General features: G+C 44.5%; 1 protein-coding gene across 5 annotated transcripts in view; it reads right to left on the bottom strand.

Moving 5' to 3' along the window:
* ZDHHC3 (zinc finger DHHC-type palmitoyltransferase 3) overlaps positions 1–13,531 on the bottom strand; it is a 34,517-nt gene extending 20,986 nt beyond the window's left edge. The window contains exons 1-2 of one of the 5 annotated variants that reach the window (XM_062617203.1): positions 13,398–13,497; positions 11,549–11,901 (exon numbers count right to left, since the gene is read on the bottom strand). The gene's annotated coding sequence lies outside the window, so the exon portion shown is untranslated. Of the gene's footprint in view, positions 1–11,205; positions 11,328–11,548; positions 12,293–13,397 lie in introns of those variants that run through there. The other 4 variants (XM_062617202.1, XM_062617205.1, XM_062617204.1 and 1 more) reach the window with 4 other exon arrangements.
* Between the last annotated feature and the right edge of the window lie 60 nt (positions 13,532–13,591).

Here is a 13,591-nt window from a genome sequence, read left to right as displayed (position 1 = left end):
CAAACCAAACCACTGCAAAGTTACAGTGGCAGGAACTGCTGAAGAAGCAACACAAGCGAAGATCTTGACATAAATTTCTAGTCTTGGCTGGAGGATGCTCTTCCCAAACAACAGCTATCTCGCACTCTCGTCTCCTCTTTTGACCTTATGTCCCTTGTAAGTCTTCTGTTTTGCTGTGCTTCTCCCACCACCTCCATCACAGAATCATAGAATGGTTTGGGTTGGAAAGGATCTTACAGCTCATCCAGTTCCAACTCCCTGACACAGGCAGGGACACCTTCCACTAGACCATGTTGCTCCAAGTCCAGTCCAACCTGGCCTTGAATGGCATCTCCCAAGAGCATGTTTGGCATCCCCTAAGAGCATTTGTTTTACCTCCCCTTTAGCACTTCTAGCTACCCCCCCTCCACTGTAATAAGGGCATTAACATGACATTTGCAGCCATTGCTCTGTCCTCACCATCTCTGCAAGAGGATTTGTCAATCCAGAAGGTAAGGTCCAAACTAGTTGATTCTATGATTCCATGACCTTGGACCCAGAAACTGCAGTACTCCAGGTATGCACGTCTCTTTCACGCCTACCAAAAGTAGGCATTTGAGAAAACAAGAAAAGAACTTGTAAGATATTGGCAGGGGATCAATCAAACTGCCCTGTGAACACACACCACTCCATGTAACAGCACACCCACAATGCTATGCCTTGAAAGTGGCTCTTTACACACCCAGCAAGTTCTTCCGAAGACACTTCTTCATGGAGTATTTGCACGATGCTCTAAACCACTCCAACCTCTACATATAAAGACTCGCCTTCTACACAAAATAGCTACAATAACTACTACCAAATACACCAAATTACATATACCTGAATGGAAGGGTTCAGCCTCCTCCCATTTCAACCTGTGAGGATTATTCTGCTTTGCAAAAAAGAGTGCATTTTCCTGTTTTACTTCAGAGAAAGGGAAACAGTGTTCACCATTAATTATGCTTTCTGCCCCAACAGTTCTACTGAAGCTATTTTTATGTTCAATTGTTAAAACAATGACACTGTTGCCTATAGAAAACGGGTAAATCTTGCAGCAAACATAGTGAGAGGATCGCAAAAGTACCTATGACCTTAAACATCTCTCAATCTCTTTTACTGCAAAGTTCTGCCAAGTACCAGGGGAAAGCTCTATTTGGCCTAACACCAACCTAAACAGAGGTGCTACTGCCCCTACCTAGACAAGAAAGGAGATCATAGAACAGTTTAGGTTGGAAGGGACTTTCAACGGTCATCTAGTCCAACCCCCTGCAATGAGCAGGGACATCTTATTTGCCTTCTAGTTGTTATTTCAAGAGGACCAAATTCATAAGAGGACAATTAGTCTTTCACAGCCAAAAAAGAAGGTTATGAATGAGCAAGACAATTAATTATATTGAAGCACAGAAGTGATGAGGCTCACGTGTGTTAGTGCGAGTGACATGGAACAGAGGTGACTGGAACTGTTGCTGGCACAGTGAGAGGCAAAAGCCAGGACCACAAAGTTTCTAGGTACACAGAAGTGGGTGAGCCAGACCACTTATAGCATTTGTTTTCCTAGCTAAAACTAGGAGAGTTAGGTAGCTGCTTATATTCCTGCTCTGAGCACTTAGTATGCTGCAAAGTGAGAGAATTTAAGTATTTTATGAATGTGAAGAAAGTCACATGGATAATGTTAAAGCACAGTCATATGTATAAATACATCAACACACAACAGAAAAATCAAGATGAAAATGAGCCCATGAGGAGCTCATTTACTTCGGTTAGAAAACCAAAACAAACCCAAAAGCCACCCAACCTCTTCTCCCCATTCACAAAATTCATATACCACATTGCAATTACTTTGTATTTTAACCACAGCTATAATTTAGCCTCATAACTCCTGATATTTAGGGAGAAACAGTGATGATCTAAACAATCTGGTGGTCTAAGTTCAGATAAATCTATCCCTACTAGTAAATCCATACCTTTTGCGCAGTTTGTCACAATTTCTGTGAGGACACTTGCATGTTCCTGCATTCCCAGCATATCTTAAAGCCTCAAACCCTCCTTCAAGGAAACAGGTTAACCTTCCCTGCATTATTTAATAATCATATTAAAGCTGTTACACTGGTTTGCCAACTCAAAATAAAGCTGACTTAATTAAAGAATTGTAAAACCACATAATGGTTTGGGTTGGAAAGGACCTTAAGATCATCCACTTCCAACCCCCTGGCATGGGCAGGGACACCTCACACTAGACCATTTCACCCTAGGCTCTGTCCAACCTGGCCTTGAACACTGCCAGGAACGGGGCATTCATCCCTTCTTCGGACAACCTGTGCCAGTGCCTCACCACCCACCTCACAACAATGTTTAGCTGTCAGTAATATCCTATTGCATTAAAAAAAAAAAGGAAAATAGTAATTTAGGTGGTCGGTTTTCCAACAGAAGTCTTAGAATTGACACATCAGGTGCAGTAACATCTTGTCTAGTCCTGAACACAGACTTCCAGGATCTTTTGCCTAGACTCAGACTTTTTCTTCCCCTACACCCTGAGGTTCTGCTTCCCAAAGTAAAGTAATGAAAAAGTCACAGGAAAAGCAAACTCCTATTTAACAGAGGGATTAGTACAACAAGTTACTTTAAAGTCAGTAGAAACTGACTGAAAGCTAGACAAATACATAGTGATTAAAACTGTGGGTTAAGTCTTAAACAGCACACTTCAGCAGTCAAATAAAAATCTATTGCTCTTGCAAATGAATGCAGGAAGTGATTTCACTCCAGTAAGAGTTTTACAGCTGTCTCTCAAAAACAGCATTGAGCTGAACTGGGGGACTGGGAGAAGCTATTGCTGTGTAACTAAGGAGAAAATGGAAGAAGCCTTGAGGCACCTCAGTGTGAGAGTCTGGGGACTCGTTTCTGCAGTGCACTGAGGAAGCAGTTAAGAGGATAGAGCAAAGGCCTTAAATTCTGCCTTCTGGCTGGAGGATAAATTTGTTATTTAATGTTCTTCTGTTATTTAATGCTTGCTTTAGAGGCATCATAAGGCTTCAAAACAAAAAATAAAAAAAAAAATCACTAATAAGTACATAAACACCATACTTTAGTTGAGAAATACATGTGTTCTAGTGTACACTATCTTAATAGTCAAGTTATAGGAGCTTAACAGTCTCAACTTCCCTTCTACATGACCCAGTTGTGTTCTCCTCTTACATACACAAACATCTGTTTGTTTTTATGTTGGCAACCTGGTATTTTCATATGAATAATAATAATTACAACAAAGATTGGAAGGAGTGGGGAGGAGAAAACAGCAAGTTGGCCTAATCATGCTGCATATGAACTTAATTCGTAACACACGGAATATGCCAGTCCTTCCTGCTCTGGAGCAAACAACATGTTAATGATGAAGGCAAAGGGCTTAATAACTGAATCACGGTGTCAGACTACAAGTGGGGCCACAAGATAAGTGCGAGATACAGTGACAATGCACACATCAATTTAGCTTAAGGACATGTCAGAGGAAAGACCTTGTCTTCTTTTTTATCTGGAAGGCATTTGGCATTACAGGAATAATTGAGAAACCACGTAATATACAAATGAGAAATATAAATGAAACAAATTAAAATCTACTTCCCGCTACAAAAACACTTAAAATATGCTATTACACCCTATGTAAATTAAGTAACTGTAACAAAAATCTACTTTTTAATGGCCTGTGGCCAACGAACGTGTTTAGAATGAGCTAAGGAATGATGTGGGCCTTCACCCAATGTGTACGTGAAAGCTACCTGAGGTTCTGATGTTCTAAAACTTACACCAAGCTTAATGGCATCATTATCATAATCGCGCTGACTTTCATGGAATTACTCATGCTAGTGAAGTCAAGCACATGGGTATGACTTGCAAAACTACACTATTACTCTATACACTGGAACCATTTCCACTATTAGAATCAGGGACTTATAGAATGGTTTGGGTTAAAAGGGACCTCAAAAGTCATCTAGCTCCTTAACACTGAACTTTAGGAAGGTTACATTTTGTCACATGAACTAAGTGAAGTTCTGCCAATTACATGAAAGCAATTCTGAAAGACAAAAAATAAAAACACAAGAAATGCAACCAGGGCCTATCATGGGCATTCTGTTGAGGTTTTCAGCTTGGGTTTTTATGTATTTTAAGGAGATACTTAAGAACAGATTTTATGACACACACAAAGTACACTGAGAGTACGTTGAGAGCTGACAAGTAACATTTTTACCTTTTATTGTCACCAAAAGAAATCATACATACATCACCAGTCAGATTATATTCATGACAGCTGAACTAAGTGATCCAGATCCACAGGACAGGATGTCCCTTTAAACAAACCCAATAAACTCCAAGTACAAACTGCAAGAGAGGTAATTTTGAAGTGTATTCCATTTTTCTGTACATAAAACTGCATCAATTAAATCACTGGATATTTAATCTTCCTTTGCAACAGAAAGTAGAGAAAGTGTTTTCTAACTAACAGGATATTTACCTTCTCGTGCCATACTTTCATACAGCTCAAATCTAACAAGAAGCCTGTAAAAACTTGCCAAAGCAATTTCTAGCAGGGGTAATAAGGAAATATCAGTATTCATGTATGTTTTCCTAATAGCTCCTGCAAGGCCTAAAAAGCTTTAACTGATCTGCAGGAGTGGAACAAGCAGCCCAGCTATGCTGAGAATTTTTTGGCTGACTGCAGATTCATCCAGATACCCATCAGTATGGCAGTTTCCAACTCCTGGTTTACAAAACCCTGGAGGGCCAATGGGACATATCTCACAGGTCTGCGAAAGGCAGCTAAAAAAAGCAAGCCTATTATTAGCAGGCTTAATTTGCCAGAGCGCTGTACTTCCATTGGAAGTACACGTATGGAATCCTAAACAAGTAACAAAATAAACCCAAACCCAACCCAAAACAGGCCCAAAACTACTCCTTTTGGGTTAAAATGGCAAAAACAATGGCAAAGGATCAGGCACGGAGCTTAACTTTGCACCAACAGGACACCCTATGACTCAGATCAGAATGTCCCAAGGCAAAGCCTAACCTAGTCCTACTCCAGCCACCCCAAGAGCAGGTAATGGAGTTATGCCTAGCACAACTAATTTGTCATTTTTCCTCTGGAATTTCAGGCCATATTATAAGGAGTAGAGTTTCAGCCTAAGTACTACATTACCAACTATGTGTCTGCTTTTAGCAAGAGGCTCAAACATCCCTGATTCCCCTGAAGCCTTTGGCTACTTAAGTCATGCCATTTCTACAGTTTCAGTTCCCACACTGAAGACAAATGGCATAAAGAAATCAGAATGCGAATTACAGTAAATACATTAAAAATAATCTGAATAAATTACAAGGCTTAAAACAAATCTGTGTTTTCTGAGGCTAATTACACAGGCTTGGATTACTTTGCCTTGGAAAGGAGGAAAGAGCACACAAAACCAGATGGTAACCCAGTTATAACGTTTTTCTATATATGAAGGGAGGAAGTGGCTATATTTCAATGCTACTTTATAGTAATGGTTTAGAAACTGTTTATCTCACTATTTTGATAAATCTTACTATTTTTTATTTAGGAATGATTTTGAAGAGGCCATGTGTGAACCAGACCTTTGTAAAAATGGATCATACCTTCATTATTTTTATTTGAAGCACTTCATTAGAGGGGAAGATTTAACTGAAGTCATGCATTTCTGAAGAATACATTTGAACAACAGTATGAAAACATAGAGGGAACTTCTCCCTAAGAAAGAAGGGGAAGGGACTACCTTGAAGACATCTGTCAGATCTAGAAACTCCATCCTGAGGCCAGGATCAGTATGAGAGTGACAGGCTCAAAAGAGACACAGCCACATAAGGCAGAAACCTCACAGTTTTGTTCTCATTTACATCAGTGTAAACAAGAACAGTGCCAGAGAAATTCCATTAGTAGGAGCGTAAGGAAAATAAGACCACATTTTCTCAATTAAAAACATGGAGGGTTTCCTATCCTAATGTTTGTGGTATGTAATCTCTCAGGACAGACAGTAGCAGCTTCCTGGTTAACGTCTTTATCATTTCTGTTTAACTAATGGGTATGTATCATATAAATAAGTTATAACATGATAAAGACTGACCTAAGAGTCTGAGTTATCCTGCAAGTGACTGCACCCCTCCTACAGGGCCTGTCAGCTGCTGGTCTGAGCCAAGGAGAGGAGACCAAGACAATGTAGTTACTGTCCGAGGTACATCAACACTGCAGTACTATGGAGAAGAGACAAAACTGGGGCAACATCTAGGCACAGGACGCAAGTCCCAAGGGCAACAGAGACTAAATTCAGGCTTAATCTGATGGCAACATTACTGTTCTTGGTAAGCTTTTCATCAGAAATGGAAGGTGCTTTATAAAACTGGCACTAAGTATGGGCCATTACAAAATAACTTAGGATAACTTTTAAACTGACAGAGCTGCAACAGAGAAATTCTGTCACATCAATCTTACAGTTTCCTCACAGACTGAATACACACGAGCTACTTAAGTAAAAGAGAAGTATTCATCCTGAACATACAAATACAAATCACTTTTGTCTCATTGCCACCTAGCTGGAACAAGTATAGGAAGGAAAGAGCAGTCCTGCAAGAAGGGCCTGTGCTAGGAAATATAACACAACAAATGGGGTGTCCTGTTTTCCTACAGCACTGCAGTTATCCTGAATAGACAGTTCTGATGGACAGAACAGAAGAATCTGTCCTGGTCTTCCAGACAGCTTTGGAATTTTGATGCTGACTCAGGATTTAAAACAAGCCATGGATTGAGGGAATTTAAATTCTCAATTTGCCCTATGTCAACTTCTAACAGAAGAAAAACAAAAAGCAAAGACAAAATATTAAAGAGGGGAGGTTTGTCTATACAACTAGTACTATTTGTAGCACCTATCTGAAAAACCACACTGCTTTTATGGCATACGGAATACATTTTGAACAGCAGCAGGAGACAGTTTCAGCTTTAAAGTCTGAATCATAGTAAGAAGCTGGCAGAACCATCCTAGTCTAAAAAATATTCTGCGTATTATCTTTCCAGGCAGAAAGCGCACTTTACCAGACATATCCTTTCACACAGACTGTCTAACCCAGTATTTGGCTCTCACCTGTGCCTGCTACAACCCCCCTTCACAAGCGTGAACAAGTCACTCAGCCTCTCTATTTTATTCCCCCACTTGTAGTCTACACTTCTTCCCTACCATACAGGGTAGAGAAGATACCGGTATGACGGCTGGAAGCCATTTAGATTTTAAATCTAAATGCTATACCTAAGCAGGTAACTAAACCAAATACAGAAAACACATAGGGTATACATTAAAACAGCAAATTAATGACACAGGGACCAAAGAATTATCACCTCTATCCTGAAAAGGCCTGAAGTGAAAATCACAACTGTTAGGATCCACTTTTGTGATGTTAAGAGTTGGCCTAGAAGAAACATATGATGCTACCTCAGAGAACTGGAAAAACCTGCAGGTTCAAAGTGGCTGTACGTTAAAGCTTTTGAAATATAGTAAAGAACTCATGAGTTGGCAAACTGTGTGTTTCTTGTTTTGCTCGCTGTTGCTTTCACATCCACAAGGGATCCCTATCTCCATAAAAAATCCCCATACAATTTCTGTATGGAAACATTAATTTTGTTGTTCTTCGAAACACTGAGAGCTGGAGCCCAGGCTATCTGTGACCCACAGTACACTGCATATATATTCTATGCTGTATTGGACATTAGTAATTCAAGTAGTCAGTGTAAAGAACGAAGATGTACACCACATTACTATCTCCCTTTATCACTTGCTATAGTCCTCTCTGTATCTATGGTATGGTACTGCTGCCTTTCCACCAGGCCTGTAGATGTTTTGCAGTCTTTTTTTATCTGTTCGGTTTTAACAGCATAGCTCTTGATGCTACCTTTATTCACTCTTAATGTTTCAGCTTGACCCCGTTTGGTTTAACTTTTGCGTGCTGCACCATATTTAAGATTGGTCATCCCTGTCAGTTGTGCAGTATTGCAAAACTCCCAGCTGAACTTCACAAACATGCCATCCACCACCAGCCTGGCAGCAAACACATCAACACAGGCCTTGCATTTCCTCCCGTTCAACATTCCTCTGTTGTCCAAGGGCATTAACACCGAGTTTTCTGTGTTCTTATTTTACTTGCTATTATAGCTCCTGGAACAGTGATTCCCAACATTTTTCCAGCTGAACTCTGCTGCTGTAGCCTTCCTTCTCATTTCCTTACTTTCCCATCCCTGTCATCTGTTTTTACTCCCTGCTCCACCTCCCCCGCAAACCCCCTCCCCTTCCTCCTTGCACTCTACTTCTTCTCCCATAACAGTACCAGATCTCTATGGTCACCTTGTAACCTGGTGGGGTGAAGAGCTATGAGGCTACAGACAGATCTTTCTCCCGTTTCCAGAAGCACTTCCAAGCAACCCCCTCTCTGGAGGCACAGACAGAAGCAAGCAAAAGAAGCTAACACACCAGTGCTCCCGCAGAGTAAGACCCACTACCTAGCTGCACCTTGCCTGTAACACATTGCACCTCACTTGCTGGGAACTGCTGTATAATGTGGTGTTTGGCACCCAGAGCCTGCAGAGGCAAGCTGGCTCAGTCTTTTGGATTCCCTCTCTAAAGGACACCGTATAAAGTGTTACTGGCAGCCTTGCTGCACTGCAGTTCCAGTCAAGTTACAAGCTATGTTTTTTTCTTATTGCCTGCACAACCCAGGAAATATGCAGCTCTAATGAGAAAAGCTTTAACTTCTCATTTTCTCTCTAATGCAACCTTAAGATTCAGATTAGTTACATGCATAAGTCAAATGCGATGTTCTGGGTACCATCAATCACATCTGGTTGCTGCAACCAGCGCGGGGAAAATTCAAACTGACAACAAGCCTCTCTACCTTGTCGTATTTTAGATTACCTCTGTCTTCTTCCAGAAAGGCAGAAAAACTGTATTCCAGGGTATCACCCTAAGAAAAAGGTCACGTTTACACTGCAGAGGGAGCAGAGGAAGTCATAAGCTCAGTCAATTAATATCTGTAGAGACTGGCTGAGCTACAGCAAGCCATTTTCACCACTGTGGATGCCCATCACCTACACTATAATCCCCTCTACATGAGAGATATCCTATAACAGATATATGCTGTCTGCACAAGCTTAATGGCTCCACAAGCAAGTTTTCCTGAAATAATGCAACACATGGGTTTAACTTGCATTGACTGTACATGCTGCCAGCTCCTGTTCTGTTGGAGATGCACACCATCCCACCCACCAAGAAATGTAAGTTAGTATTAGATATGGAAAAAAGAGACTCACCAAAGCAGAGTTGCCACTGCCCAGGTTACACACACCCTGTTCTCCTTTGCAGACACAAAGGAAAACACCCCCAAAAAACATATAAATACTTGGGCGCAGCAGACCATCATATGCTGAAGAATTACGCATTCATCATCTTGCAACCTGCTCCAAATAGTTTGATTGAATTACATTTTCGTTTACTACTAAATAAGAAATTTCAAACCAAAATACATGCTCTGTAACAATACCACCCAAAATGAACACTAAATGAAACAGAAACATATACAAAAATACCCAATAGGTGTTAAATGTTGCCACAAATCCTTTAGCTTTTAGGCAGACCTTACATTTGTCCTTTTACAAACCTACAACTGCACAACGCTGCTGGGTCACACCTTCTAATTCTCAATGAGCATTCAGTCAACTTAAAACCACGAGCAGCTCCCATTGGCATGCCAAATACTGTTTTGCGTCAGTGAGACAGCACTAAGAGCTACACTGACAGAGTCCTCATGTTTGAAGGACTGAGTCTTTATTGTATGTGGGGCTGCATTTTTAGAGGCATATGAATTAACATGTGGCTCACGTTGTAACAACTCTTATCACCAAAACACCCTGCAACGCTAAGCAAAAGACTTGCTTGTTGGTTTCACTAAGTGAAGAACCACAGTACTTGCTCAAGCCTTGCTATCTACACCACCAGACATTGAAGGCAGTCACTCAGCCCAGGCCTTCAGCCCTTCTCTGTGATTCCACTGTATCAGAGCAAGTTTGAATCTAGGCTCCTTTCCTACACATCTGACACTGTGCACCTTTGCTATCTCAGGAGGCTGGCATACAGCCTCTCTTTTGCATGCTGGAAAAACACAGGTTATCTTTTTGGAATTGGGACCAAAGGGAAGAAATCTAAATGAGCTCTGGTGTCCAAAGCATCCCTCCCTGGCACCCAGGCAGCAGGAGAGCTCAGCAGAGACCAGTGCCGCATCCTCCTCACCTGAGCATGCATTTTACTGAAGACTGTTTCCTAATGTATCCTAATAGTGAGTTCTTGCTACTTCTTAAAAATTACTTTCCTGAAGTACTCCAGTAATACTTAGAAGCTGCTGCTTAAAAGCAGCCCAGATTACTTCCTACTAACATGTAACTCACCACCCACCTCAACTAACCCCAACACAGCACTGTGCCATGGTCTCAACACAGATTACTCCTGTCCCTGAAGTCACAGCTGCCCTCCAGTAGCCTCCCACAGCCGTAGCTAGACACCGAGTGACCATAACCACCTCTGAAGTAGATCAGCAACACTGTCCAGTTGCTCACCAGCAGGCCCATTTCATCACTGCAATGCACTGACAAGTTACAGGATCCCATTCCACCACTCCGTCCCAGTAACAGACCACAGGGCCCCGACGAAATTGCTGGAGGCTCCCAGTTTAAATTTCAGGCCGTGGAGATATTACGCTGCTCTAAGGACCCCCAGAGCAGACCAGCCCAGTATTATTTAACGCATTCAGCCTCCCAGTATTTGAAGCCCAGCGCTGGAAGCCGGCGTACCAAAGGCGTGAGCAGCAGCCCACCTCCCGATTTCCAACCCATGCCAAAAGCTCCAGGTGATGCCGCTGCGGGAGAGGACGCGACCCGCCCGTGCCCGGGGCCCCGCCGGAGGGAAGAGGGTGCACGGAGCGGCCCTTAAGCGGGCTCCCTCACAGCGCGGGGAGCGGGCGGAGGGCCGAGAGGTGCTCCCTGGTTGCGGTGCAGGCGGCGGGCGCTGCACCCGCCTCAGCCCCGGGAGCGGGATGGCCGATCCGCTCTGGGGGGCGACCCGCTCTCCCCCCCGCTCCCGTCCCTCTGTCACCTACCCCACAGGCCTCCGCCAACGCCGCCGCACAGCGCCGCTCCCCATCCGCCCCGCGGAGCACCGGCACGGCCCCGCCGCCGCCGCCGCCGCCCCTTACGCTGTGCTCGGCGGGGAGGTGGGGCCGACAGGAACCAGGAAGTGAGCGGCGGCGGGGCCCCGTGAGGCCGGGGTGTGTTTATGTGCAGGGGGGGTGGTGGTGGTGGTGGTGGTGGTGGAGGGGAATGCGGGTTTTGTGGAGAGAAAATAAGCTTTTGGAGACGTATGTTTCCCATGGGGAATGGCTCCCGGCGCCGGGCAGGTTGGATACCTGGTTGGCAGGTACCGGCACACAAGCGGTGGCTCACCTTTGCTTGAGGCTCCCGGTGTCGAGCCATCGCTTCCAGGCTGGACATCCTCGGCAGGCTTTAGTTAATGACGCAGTGGGAATTCTGACATTCCAGGTGGTTCCCTCAGGCTGGCTTTACTTCAGCACGTCATCCGTTTACAAGGTTAGAGGAAAATGCATTGCTTTGCCCTTGCAGAAGCAAACACAACTGACATCGGTTTTGCCTGATAGCCTCCACCGGTGCAGCACATTGAAGGGAACGCCAGTGTCCTTGGAAGTGCTCTTCAGGGCAAGGGGATGCCTTCCGCCCTCCCAGACAAAAAACGAGCCAGGCCTAGGTTTTTCGCACCTCTGGAAAACAGCTGTCTGCAGCTGTAATGGAGATGTGCTAGCTGAGCCTCTGGGCTGTGCAAGAATTCCACTTGCATTAGGTAGGCTCCAGGCTGGGGTGGCAGAAGGGGTAATACAAAAGTAATGATAAATAATAAAACACTTACTCCTTGCAGCTGGAACTGCCAGCTAAGCCATGAGACAGACAGGACTGGGAGGGAGCCCCCTCCCCCTGTGCTCTCAGTTGGAATCACATGGTGCACCTGCATGGATGCTTTATTTTGGAATTCACTCCTGCAAGGCAGCTTTTAATTTCTCATTACAGTAATTTGGTTCATGCTGGGGAATGTGAGAACACAAAAACTGCTCTGTGGGGCAGACAAAGGGTCCAACACAGATGCAGCACTGGCAAATGCTGCTCAAGGACACACAAACCAGGCCCCTTTCCCACAGGGGCACTGCCCTTGCCTGGTGCTCCCCAGGCTTCCCAAGGAGTATGAGCTACCCAAGCTTGGTCAGGTTCCACTGCTGCTCTCCCACTGAGCAGTCGTGAGCAACCCCCAAGTAACCCCAGTGTTCAGAAACTTGACTCCTTTTACAAGCAGGAAAACCACAGAATGCATCCCAGAAAGCATCCGCTCTGATCTGACTGGTAACAGATGGCATAGCTTGCTAACAGGACCAGACCTAACCCAAACTAAAACCTCCAAAACTTCTTGTTCCAGGCTTGTTCTGCTGGGAGAAGAGAAAGCTCTGGGGAGACCTTAGAGCAGCTTTCAGTGCCTAAAGGGGCAGCAGGAAACCTGCAGAGGGGCTTTGGACAAGGGTCTCTAGGGACATGACAAGGGGAACGGCTTTAACCTGCCAGAGGGGAGACTGAGATGAGCTCTTAGGCAGAAGCTCTTCCCTGTGAGGGTGCTGAGGCGCTGGCACAGGGTGCCCAGAGAAGCTGTGGCTGCCCCATCCCTGGCAGTGCTGAAGGCCAGGTTGGACACAGGGGCTTGGAGCAAGCTGCTCTAGCGTGAGGTGTCCCTGCCTGTGGTCCAGTATGCTTGATTAAGGAGTTTCAGAGATCTAGAAATGCCTGGATAAACTCCACCATTGTGCAATCCTCATGAGGTCGTTCTCACCCAAGCAAGCATCATCATCAAGTCAGATAGCAACTTTTACAATTATACACAAGAGCCATGTAAAACAAAGAAAAGTGTTAAACTTACATTAACCACTCACTGCTCTGAAACTTCGAATTAAGGCTGTCAAAAGAAACCCAGCCTTAATTATTGTTTTAATGTATGTGGTGTTAATTACACTTCCCATGCTCCTTTCCCAGGGATATGTGGCACAGAACCAACAGCACTCTCCTACCGAAGCACTCGGTCTCTTCTCTGCTCCCGCACCAACCCACCTCGCTCGGTCCTTCCTCCTAGCTAAAAACCTCGCCGTTTCCCCGTTTCTCTCACGGGGTTTAGGGGTTTATCCCTACGGGAGCCCCTCCTAAGCAGAGAGGTACTTCCGCAGCCCCCTTCAGCAGGTTTTACCTCAGCACAGGGCAGGCAGCGAGCGGGCGCTGCCCCTTTGGTTTATCATGAGTGTCAGCTCCTCGGAGGAAGCATTTATTCAGGGACGCGGGCACCGCGTCCGAGAATGATTCGTCTGCTCCCTATGAAAGCCTTACTGAAGGGGATTTAGGGGCTGCAGGCTCCACTCCTCCCATGAGGAGATCCCCCACTCT

The sequence above is a fragment of the Pezoporus occidentalis genome, unplaced genomic scaffold, assembly GCF_034315485.1.
Source record: "Pezoporus occidentalis ecotype Australia unplaced genomic scaffold, CSIRO_AGI_Poc_V1 ctg193, whole genome shotgun sequence".
Lineage (NCBI taxonomy): Eukaryota > Metazoa > Chordata > Aves > Psittaciformes > Psittacidae > Pezoporus > Pezoporus occidentalis.
Note: the sequence above shows the minus strand (reverse complement) of the source record. Positions and strands in the feature narration are given on the sequence as shown.